Raw genomic sequence first — 12,094 nt, forward strand, 5'->3', positions numbered from 1 at the left:
AAAGTTAGTGAGGGAAATATAAGTCTCCAGCTTCAGCGATTTTTATTTGTATTTTTTTAGTATTTTTATTTTATTTATTTTTTAATTTTTTAATTTTTATTTTTTTGCAATTCATTCCAGTCATTGGCAGCAGAGAACTGGAAGGAAAGGCGGCCAAAGCAGGTGTTGGCTTTGGGGACGACCAGTAAGATATACCTGCTGGAGCGCGTGCTACGGGTGGGTGTTGTTATCGTGACCAGTGAGCTGAGATAAGGCGGAGCTTTACCTAGCATAGACTTTTAGATGACCTGGAGCCAGTGGGTCTGGCGACGAATATGTAGCGAGGACCAGCCGACTAGAGCATACAGGTGGCAGTGGTGGGTGGTATAAGGTGCTTTGGTGACAAAACGGGTGGCACTGTGATAGACTGCATCCAGTTTGCTGAGTAGAGTATTGGAAGCTATTTTGTAAATGACATCGTCGAGGATCGGTAGGATAGTCAGTTTTACGAGGGTATGTTTGGCGGCGTGAGTGAACGAGGCTTAATTGCGAAATAGGAAGCCGATTCTAGATTTAATTTTGGATTAGAGATGTTTAAAATGAGTGTGGAAGGAGAGTTTACAGTCTAACCAGACACGTATTTGTAGTTGTCCACATATTCTAAGTCAGAACCTTCCAGAGTAGTGATGCTAGTCGGGCGGGCAAAGAGCGGTTGAAAAGCATGCATTTGGTTTTACTAGTGTTTAAGATCAGTTGGAGGCCACGGAAGGAGTGTTGTATGGCATTCAAACTCGTTTGGAGGTTCGTTAACCTCTATGGGCTAGGTGGGACGTTTGCGTCCCACCTACTCAACAGCCAGTGTAATCCCGTGGCGCGATATTCAAATACCTCAAAAATGCAAAAACTTCAATTTTTCAAACATATGACTATTTTACACCATTTTAAAGACAAGACTCTTGTTAATCTAACCACACTGTCCGATTTCAAAAAGGCTTTACAACGAAAACAAAACATTAGATTATGTCAGCAGAGTACCCAGCCAGAAATAATCAGACACCCATTTTTCAAGCTAGCATATAATGTCACATAAACCCAAACCACAGCTAAATGCAGCACTAACCTTTGATGATCTTCATCAGATGACAACCCTAGGACATTATGTTATACATGCATGTTTTGTTCAATCAAGTTCATATTTATATCAAAAACCAGCTTTTTACATTAGCATGTGACTAGCATGTGACTAGCATTCCCACCGAACACTGCCGGTGAATTTACTAAATTACTCACGATAAACGTTCACAAAAAAACATAACAATTATTTAAAGAATTATAGATAAAGAACTCCTTTATGCACTCGATATGTCCGATTTTAAAATAGCTTTTCGGTGAAAGCACATTTTGCAATATTCTAAGTAGATAGCCTGGCATCACAGGGCTAGCTATTTAGACACCCAGCAAGTTTAGCTCTCACCAAAGTCAGATTTACTATAAGAAAAATGTTATTACCTTTGCTGTTCTTCGTCAGAATGCACTCCCAGGACTTCTACTTCAATAACAAATGTTGGTTTGGTCCCAAATAATCCATTGTTATATCCAAATAGCGGCGTTTTGTTCGTGCGTTCAAGACACTATCCGAAAGGGTAAATAAGGGTGACGAGCATGGCACATTTCGTGACAAAAAAATTCTAAATATTCCATTACCGTACTTCGAAGCATGTCAACCGCTGTTTAAAATCAATTTTTATGCCATTTTTCTTGTAAAAAAGCGATAATATTCTGACCGGGAAATTATTATATTTATTACAAAGAGAGTGAAAGTAAAAGCATGCTCGAGCCTCAGTCTAATGGCCCTCTGATAGAGCACTTGCCAAACGCGCTAATGTGTTTCAGCCTGGGGATGGAATTACATCGTTCAGCTTTTTCCCGCCTTCTGAGAGCCCATGGGAGCCGTAGGAAGTGTCACGTCATGCCAGAGATCCCCTGTATTTGTTAGAGATGATCAAGGAGGGCAAGAAATGGTCAGACGGGCCACTTCCTGTAAGGAATCTTCTCAGGTTTTGGCCTGCCAAATGAGTTCTGTTATACTCACAGACACCATTCAAACAGTTTTAGAAACTTTAGGGTGTTTTCTATCCAAAGCCAATAATTATATGCATATTCTAGTTACTGGGCAGGAGTAGTAACCAGATTAAATCGGGTACGTTTTTTTTATCCGGCCGTGCAAATACTGCCCCCTAGCCCCAACAGGTTAACACAGTGTCCAAAGAAGGGCCAGATGTATACAGAATGGTGTCGTGTGCGTAGTGGTGGATCAGGGAATCACCCGCAGCAAGAGCGACATCGTTGATATATACAGAGAAAAGAGTCGGCCCGAGAATTGAACCCTGTGGTACCCCCATAGAGACTGCCTTCCAGAGGTCCGGACAACAGGCCCTCCGATTTGACACACTGAACTTTGTCTGAGAAATAGTTGGTGCACCAGGCAAGGCAGTCATTTGAGAAACCAAGGCTGTTGAGTCTGCCGATAAGAATACAGTGATTGGTTGGGGTAGCCAGGAGGGAAGCATGGCCAGCCGTAGAGAAATGCTTATTGAAATTCTCGATTATCGTGGATTTATCGGTGGTGACAGTGTTACCTAGCCTCAGTGCAGTGGGCAGCTGGGAGGAGGTGCTCTTATTCTCCATGGACTTTACAGTGTCCCAAAACTTTTTGGAGTTAGAGCTACATGCAAATTTCTGTTTGAAAAAGCTAGCCTTTTCTTTCCTGACTGACTGCGTGTATTGGTTCCTGATTTCCCTGAAAAGTTGCATATCGCGGGGACTATTCGATGCTAGTGCAGTCCGCCACAGGATGTTTTTTGTGCTGGTCAAGGGAAGTCGGGTCTGGAGTGAACCGAGGGCTATATCTGTTCTTAGTTCTACATTTGTTGAAAGGGGCATGCTTATTTAAGATGGTGAGGAAATTACTTTTAAAGAACGACCAGGCACCCTCGACTGACAGGATGAGGTCAATATCCTTCCAGGATTCCCGGGCCAGGTCGATTAGAAAGGCCTGTTTTAGGGAGCGTTTGACAGTGATGAGGGGTGGTCGTTTGACCGCGGACCCATAGCAGATGCAGGCATTGAGGCAGTGATCGCTGAGATCCTGATTGAAAACAGCAGAGGTTTATATGGAGGGCAAGTTGGTCAGGATAATATCTATGAGGGTGCCCATGTTTACGGATTTAGGGTTGTACTTGGTGTGTTCCTTGATAATTTGTGTAAGATTGAGGGCATCTAGTTTAGATTGTAGGGCTGCCGGGGTGTTAAGCATATCCCAGTTTAGGTCACCTAGCAGAACGAACTCTGAAGATAGATGGGGTGCTTGCAAGGATTTGTAGTCTTGCATGATGTCTACTTTGATGATAATTACCATTTTCAAATCTGAGTTAATAGAGATGGATATATTTATAAAAGTTACGTTGTCCGATAAGTGTAAATCTCTATGAAAACATCACGGCAGGGAAGCCTACATGAAACACAGACCTTGTTTGAAGTGGTTCTGAAATCCCCTATGGAAAAAACGATTGGAACCATTTCTGTGTTTCACCGCTATGTTTTATGGGTATTATGACATGTCCACTGTGGAGCTGCATAGAGCAGGATCAGGTATGCATCTGCCTATAAAGCACTTTGACAGCTAATCTGCCAGCAAGGAGCCTTGCCTATAAAATGGCCTGCAAGGCAGCATCCTGACATCAGCCTCTGAGGCTGAAATTGAATCTAATAAGCCTGTCGGGAATGGAGCTCACCCACTTCAAATTTTTATATCCACAAAACTTTTAGTGTCTCTTAATTATACACATATCAGTTATGCAACGCAGCTAACAACCAGCATTGATAACGAGATCGCTTGCTTGCCAGCTAGCCAACAAGACTACCTAGCTTACGAGACTATCCCAGTTAGCTGCATTGTTTCTTGCGTGAGATTGGCTGTAGTCTTGCGGGTGCACACAGCCTGGGAGACCGCACTGCCTGTCAGGCATTGTTTAGGGATTAAATGCCCCACAAGCTCATTTGTGATCAACGCAGCCACAGGGTTTCTTAACAAATTAATGGATGATCCGTGGTGCTTTAGATTTTCTTGCAATCTTGACAAAACTTTTAAATCAAATTTTATTTGTTACATACACATGGTTAGCAGATGTTAATACGAGTGTAGCGAAATGCTTGTGCTTCTAGTTCCGACAATGCAGTAATATCCAACGAGTAATCTAACCTAACAATGTCACAACAATTACCTTATACACACAAGTGTAAAGGAATGAATAAGAATATGTACATAAAAAAATATATGAATGAGTGATGGTATAGAACGGCGTAGGCAAGATGCATTGGATGGTATAGAGTACAGTACATACATATGAGATGAGCAATGCAGGGTATGTAAACATATGAAGTGGCATTGTTTAAAGTGGCTAGTGATACATTTATTACATCAATTTTTCCATTATTAAAGTGGCTGGAGTTGAGTCAGTATGTTGGCAGCAGCCACTCAATGTTAGTGATGGCTGTTTAACAGTCTGATGGCCTTGAGATAGAAGCTGTTTTTCAGTCTCTCGGTCCCTGCTTTGATGCACCTGTACTCACCTCGCCTTCTGGATGATAGCAGGGTGAACAGGCAGTGGCTCGGGTGGTTGTTGTCCTCGATGATCTTTTTGGCCTTCCTGTGACATCGGGGGGTGTAGGTGTCCTGGAGGGCAGGTAGTTTGCCCCCTGTGATGCGTTGTGCAGACCTCACTACCCTCTGGAGAGCCTTACGGTTATGGGCGGAGCATTTGCCGTACCAGGCGGTGATACAGCCGACAGGATGCTCTCGATTGTGCATCTAAAAGTTTGTGAGTGTTTTTGTTGACAAGCCGAATTTCTTCAGCCTCCTGAGGTTGAAGAGGCGCTGCTGCGCCTTCTTCTCCTCGCTGTCTGTGTGGTTGGACCATTTCAGTTTGTCCGTGATGTGTACACCGAGGAACTTAAAACTTTCTACCCTCTCCACTACTGTCCCGTCGATGTGGATAGGGGGGTGCCCCCTCTGCTGTTTCCTGAAGTCCACGATCATCTCCTTTGTTTTGTTGACATTGAATGTGAGATTATTTTCCTGACACCACACTCCGAGGGCCCTCACCTCCTCCCTGTAGGCCGTCTTGTCGTTGTTGGTAATCAAGCCTACCACTGTAGCGTCGTCTGCAAACATAATGATTCAGTTGGAGGTGTGCATGGCTACACAGTCGTGGGTGAACAGGGAGTACAGGAGAGGGCTGAGAACGCACCCTTGTGGGGCCCCAGTGTTGAGGATGAGCGGGCTGGAGATGTTGTTACCTACCCTCACCACCTGGGGGCGGCCCGTCAGGAAGTCCAGGACCCAGTTGCACAGGGCGGGGTCGAGACCCAGGGTTTCGAGCTTGATGACGAGTTTGGAGGGTACTATGGTGTTAAATGTTGAGCTGTAGTCAATGAACAACATTCTCACATAGGTATTCCTCTTGTCCAGATGGGTTAGGGCAGTGTGCAGTGTGATTGCGCCGTCTGTGGACCTATTGGGGCGGTAAGCAAATTGGATTGGGTCTAGGGGGTCAGGTAGGGTGGAGGTGATATGGTTCTTGACTAGTCTCTCAAAGCACTTCATGATGACGGAAGTGAGTGCTACGGGGCGGTAGTCATTTAGCTCAGTTACCTTAGCTTTCTTGGGAACAGGAACAATGGTGGTCCTCTTGAAGCATGTGGGGACAGCAGATTGGGATAAGGATTGATTGAATATGTCCGTAAACACACCAGCCAGCTGGTCTGCGCATGCTCTGAGGACGCGGCTGGGGATGCCGTCTGGGCCTGCAGCCTTGCGAGGGTTGACACGTTTAAATGTTTTGTTCACGTCGGCTACAGTGAAGGAGAGCCCGCAGGTTTTGGTAGCGGGCCGTGTCAGTGGCACTGTATTGTCCTCAAAGCGAGCAAAGAAGTTGTTTAGTCTGTCTGGGAGCAAGACATCCTGGTCCGCGACGGGGCTGGTTTTCCTTTTATAGTCCGTGATTGACTGTAGACCCTGCCACATACCTCGTGTCTGAGCCGTTGAATTGCGACTCTACTTTGTCTCTATACTGACGCTTAGCTTGTTTGATTGCCTTGCGGAGGGAATAGCTGCACTGTTTGTATTCGGTCATGTTTCTGGTCACCTTGCCCTGATTAAAAGCAGTGGTTTGCGCTTTCAGTTTTGCGCGAATGCTGCCATCAATCCACGGTTTATGGTTTGGGAATGTTTTAATAGACGCTGTGGGTACAACATCGCCGATGCACTTGCTAATAAACCCGCTTACCGAATCAGCGTATTCATCAATGTTGTTGTTCGCCGCAATGCGGAACATATCCCAGTCCACGTGATCGAAGCAATCTTGAAGCGTGGAATTCGATTGGTTGGACCAGCGTTGAACAGACCTGAGCGTGGGAGCTTCCTGTTTTAGTTTCTGTCTATAGGCTGGAAGCAACAAAATGGAGTTGTGGTCAGCTTTTCCGAAAGGAGGGCAGGGGAGGGCCTTATATGCATCGTGGAAGTTAGAATAACAATGATCTAGGGTTTTGCCAGCCCTGGTAGCACAATCGATATGCTGATAGAATTTAGGGAGCCTTGTTTTCAGATTAGCCTTGTTAAAATCCCCAGCTATAATAAATGCAGCCTCAGGATATGTGGTTTCCAGTTTACATAGAGTCAAATGAAGTTCGTTCAGGGCCATCAATGTGTCTGCTTGGGGGGATATATGTGGCTGTGATTATAATTGAAGAGAATTCTCTAGGTAGATAATGCGATCGCCATTTGATTGTGAGGAATTCTATGTCAGGTGAACAGAAGGACTTGAATTCCTGTATGTTGTTACGATCACACCACGTCTCGTTAATCATAAGGCATACACCCCCGCCCTTCTTTTTACCAGAAAGATGCTTGTTTCTGTCAGCGCAATGCGTGAAGAAACCAGCTGGCTGTACCGACTTCGATAGCGTGTCTCAAGTGAGCCATGTTTCCGTGAAACAAAGAACGTTACAGTCTCTGATGTCTCTCTGGAAGGCTTCCCTTGCACGGATTTCGACTACCTTGTTGTCAAGAGACTGGACATTGGCGAGTAGTATGCTCGGGAGCGGTGCGCGATGTGCCCGTCTACGGAGCATGACCAGAAGACCGCTCCGTCTGCCCCTTCTACAGCGTCGTTGTGTTGGTTCCCCGGCTGGGATCCGATTTTATGTAGTGATTGAGATAAATAAGTTGTAATCTCGACATAACTGATTTTGTTTTCTGGACTTCCATACAAACCACATTGTTTTGATTAACAATGTTAAACAGTGTTAAATAACAACAAGAAACATCCGCTCACTGTCAACTGCATATATTTTCAGCAAACTTAACATATGTAAATGTTTGTATGAACATAGGATTCAACAACTGAGACATAAACTGAAAAGGTTCCACGGACATGTGACTAACAGAAATGGAATAATGTGTCCCTGAACCAAGGGGGGGTCAAAATCAAAAGTAACAGTCAGTATCTGGTGTGGCCACCGGCTGCATTAAGTACTGCAGTGCATCTCCTCCTCATGGACTGCACCAGATTTGCCCGTTCTTGCTGTGAGATGTTACCCCACTCTTCCACCAAGGCACCTGCAAGTTCCCGGACATTTCTGAGGGGAATGGCCCTAGCCCTCACCCTCCGATCCAACAGGTCCCAGACGTGCTCAATGGGATTGAGATCCGGGCTCTTCGCTGGCCATGGCAGAACACTGACATTCCTGTCTTGCAGGAAATCACGCACAGAACGAGCAGTATGGCTGGTGGCATTGTCAGGATGAGCCTGCAGGAAGGATACCACATGAGGGAGGAGGATGTCTTCCCTGTAACGCAGAGCGTTGAGATTGCCTGCAATGACAACAAGCTCAGTCCGATGATGCTGTGACACACTGCCCCAGACCATGACGGACCCTCCAACTCCAAATCGATCCAGAGTACAGGCCTCTGTGTAACGCTCATTCCTTCGACAATAAACGCAAATCCGACCATCACCCCTGGTGAGACAAAACCGCAACTCGTCAGTGAGTGCACTTTTTGCCAGTCCTGTCTGGTCCAGCGACAGTGGGTTTGTGCCCACAGGCGACGTTGTTGCCGGTGATGTCTGGTGGGGACCTGCCTTACAACAGGCCTACAAGCCCTCAGTCCAGCCTATTGCGGATAGTCTGAGCACTGATGGAGGGATTGTGCGTTACTGGTGTAACTCGGGCAGTTGTTGTTGCCATCCTCTACCTGTCCCGCAGGTGTGATGTTCGGCTGTACCGATCCTGTGCAGGTGTTGTTACACATGGTCTGCCACTGCAAGGACGATCAGCTGTCCGTCCTGTCTCCCTGTAGCGCTGTCTTAGGTGTCTCACAGTACGGACATTGCAATTTATTGCCCTGGCCACATCTGCAGTCCTCATGCCTCCTTGAGGCATGCCTAAGGCACGTTCACGCAGATGAGCAGGGACCCTGGGCATCTTTTTTTGTGTGTTTTTCAGAGTCAGTAGAAAGGCCTCTTTAGTGTCCTAAGTTTTCATAACCCTGACCTTAAATTGCCTACCGTCTGTAAGCTGTTAGTGTCTTAACAACCGTTCCACAGGTGCATGTTCATTAATTGTTTATGGTTCATTGAACAAGCATTGGAAACAGTGTTTAAACCCTTTACAATGAAGATCTGTGAAGTTATTTGGATTTTTACGAATTATCTTTGAAAGACAGGGTCTTGAAAAAGGGACGTTTCTTTTTTTGCTGAGTTTATGTGAAAACAATATTTTTTGTGAACAAGTTTCATTTTGTCATTATAGCAAGGTTGGTAGCAACCAATGATGTATATCAACCATGAATTGCTGATGCTACAGTATGTATTGGCAAATGAGAAGCTTTGAAGTCACCAATCGGTCATATTGGCACTCCCCAGAAGAAGCAGTCGTCCATAGGATGAATGGAATTCTACAATATTTCAATTGAATGTTTCAAGGACAAATGTACATGCATTTTTGTTGTTGTAGTGGTGACAGTAGCATTACAACTTTGGACATTGTATTGTACTTTTAAGGAAATTATACTTTAAGGAAAAAATATACTTTATGTTTAGCTCACATAATACAATTTAAAAGTATGCAATAAGTTGTCTGTAATAGAAAAAATGTGGCAAAAACAAAATATTTCTTACTATGGTGGTGGGGGGGGGGTCAAAATGGAGCCACGCTGGCTTTAGAAAAGCGCCTCCTCCCTGTCATCTAGTTTATATACACTGCTCAAAAAAATAAAGGGAACACTTAAACAACACAATGTAACTCCAAGTCAATCACACTTCTGTGAAATCAAACTGTCCACTTAGGAAGCCACACTGATTGACAATACATTTCACATGCTGTTGTGGAAATGGAATAGACAACAGGTGGAAATTATAGGCAATTAGCAAGACACCCCCAATAATGGAGTGGTTCTGCAGGTGGGGACCACAGACCACTTCTCAGTTCCTATGCTTCCTGACTGATGTTTTGGTCACTTTTGAATGCTGGCGGTGCTTTCACTCTAGTGGTAGCATGAGACGGAGTCTACAACCCACACAAGTGGCTCAGGTAGTGCAGCTCATCGAGGATGGCACATCAATGCGAGCTGTGGCAAGAAGGTTTGCTGTGACTGTCAGCGTAGTGTCCAGAGCATGGAGGCGCTACCAGGAGACAGGCCAGTACATCAGGAGACGTGGAGGAGGCCGTAGGAGGGCAACAACCCAGCAGCAGGACCGCTACCTCCGCCTTTGTGCAAGGAGGAGCAGGAGAAGCACTGCCAGAGCCCTGCAAAATGACTTCCAGCAGGCCACAAATGTGCATGTGTCTGCTCAAACGGTCAGAAACAGACTCCATGAGGGTGGTATGAGGGCCCGATGTCCACAGGTGGGGGTTGTGCTTACAGCCCAACACCGTGCAGAACGTTTGGCATTTGCCAGAGAACACCAAGATTGGCAAATTCGCCACTGGCGCCCTGTGCTCTTCACAGATGAAAGCAGGTTCACACTGAGCACATGTGACAGACGTGACAGAGCCTGGAGACGCCGTGGAGAACGTTCTGCTGCCTGCAACATCCTCCAGCATGACCGGTTTGGCTGTGGGTCAGTCATGGCGTGGGGTGGCATTTCTTTGGGGGGGCCGCACAGCCCTCCATGTGCTCGCCAGAGGTAGCCTGACTGCCATTAGGTACCGAGATGAGATCCTCAGACCCCTTGTGAGACCATATGCTGGTGCGGTTGGCCCTGGGTTTCTCCTAATGCAAGACAATACTAGACCTCATGTGGCTGGAGTGTGTCAGCAGTTCCTGCAAGAGGAAGGCATTGATGCTATGGACTGGCCCGCCCGTTCCCCAGACCTGAATCCAATTGAGCACATCTGGGACATCATGTCTCGCTCCATCCACCAACGCCACGTTGCACCACAGACTGTCCAGAGTTGGCGGATGCTTTAGTCCAGGTCTGGGAGGAGATCCCTCAGGAGACCATCCGCCACCTCATCAGGAGCATGCCCAGGCGTTGTAGGAAGGTCATACAGGCATGTGGAGGCCACACACACTACTAAGCCTCATTTTGACTTGTTTTAATGACATTACATCAAAGTTGGATCAGCCTGTAGTGTGGTTTTCCACTTTAATTTTGAGTGTGACTCCAAATCCAGACCTCCATGGGTTGATAAATTGGATTTCCATTGATTATTTTTGTGTGATTTTGTTGTCAGCACATTCAACTATGTAAAGAAAAAAGTATTTAATAAGATTATTTCTTTCATTCAGATCTAGGATGTGTTGTTTAAGTGTTCGCTTTATTTTTTTGAGCAGTATATAAATCATTGGTAGTAACGTGAAAATTATTGTGGAAATCTGTTGAACTACAAAACCCACAATAATTAGGTAGTTAGCTAGCAAATGTATCTACACACAATAATACCAAAGTCAATATTAGCATGTGAATTAGCTGGCTAACTGCACTATCAATTTAGGAATGTTATCTCACCGAGTTCAGCTCGCAGGTCCTCTCTGCCCAGAGCGAGTGCAGAGTATGTTGCTTTTCGGCTAGTGTCCCAACGATCTTACCGCTAGGCTATCTGCCGCCCTTATAGAACTTTCCTACATGATTTCCTGATTTCATAGATGGAAGTAAAATTTTACCCACTGAACATTTTTATTTTACCCACTGATAGAACATAGGTTTTCACCAAATTGACAGGAGTTTCATGATTTTTATTTCTGGGGTTTTATTATCCCTTTAAAGCGCTAAGAAGTGCTAAACAATGTATTCTAGCTGGCAGTCTATATCCTCCTCACTTTAAGAAACCTCAGTAGATTTTCAAACAAATAAATATTTGCAGTGACTCAGAGACTTTGGTTGTAATAATTTGGTCATCTGATCATCAGCATGGTCTTGTGCTTGGGCAAGTCCAGTGTGACCCAAGACTGTGTGTGTGTGTGTCTTGTCAAATGGCATTGGCCTTGTACCCAGCACGAGCTCTGCCTTAGGATGGCTTGCCCACAGCCCACTTACTAACAGATATGCAGATGCTGTCTGTTTCCTATTGTAATCGGGAAACGGTAATGTGACAATTGGCCTGGCTACTTTCCCAGCCCATGCCTCAAACCTATGTTGAAGAAATACAGGTGAAGTCAACTGGATTCTAATATCCCATAACTTTGCAACAATGGGACTAACTATGCTAGTTAACAACAGCGCTAGTAATTAGCAACGGCACTGGTCCGAGACTAATGACGACGTTGTCTTAACCTGTATATTTTCGACTTAGCCTCAAACCATGCAAATAGAGCTATAAATATATTGATAGTATAGCACAAGATGTACTACAGGCTATAAAATGGATTTGACAGAGGTTTGGACTCATTTGTAATAGTAACAGCCCAGACTGTGTAAGTCATTATAATACAACTGTTCTTGTTGAATTTGGTTTTCATATCACCCACTTCTAGCCTGGAGTGTCCTGTTGACATTTGCATCTAGTTTTACAGTATGAAAATCTAAATGTAAAGATCTGTGAGCTTCAAGAT

The 12,094-nt window shown here is 45.1% G+C and overlaps 1 protein-coding gene across 4 annotated transcripts in view; it reads left to right on the plus strand.

Moving 5' to 3' along the window:
• LOC106583274 (uncharacterized) overlaps positions 1-12,094 on the plus strand; it is a 31,738-nt gene that overhangs the window by 15,597 nt on the left and 4,047 nt on the right. The gene's annotated exons all lie outside the window — the stretch shown is intronic.

This window comes from Salmo salar, chromosome 22 (genome assembly GCF_965601325.2).
Source record: "Salmo salar chromosome 22, fSalSal1, whole genome shotgun sequence".
Taxonomy (NCBI): Eukaryota; Metazoa; Chordata; class Actinopteri; order Salmoniformes; family Salmonidae; genus Salmo; species Salmo salar.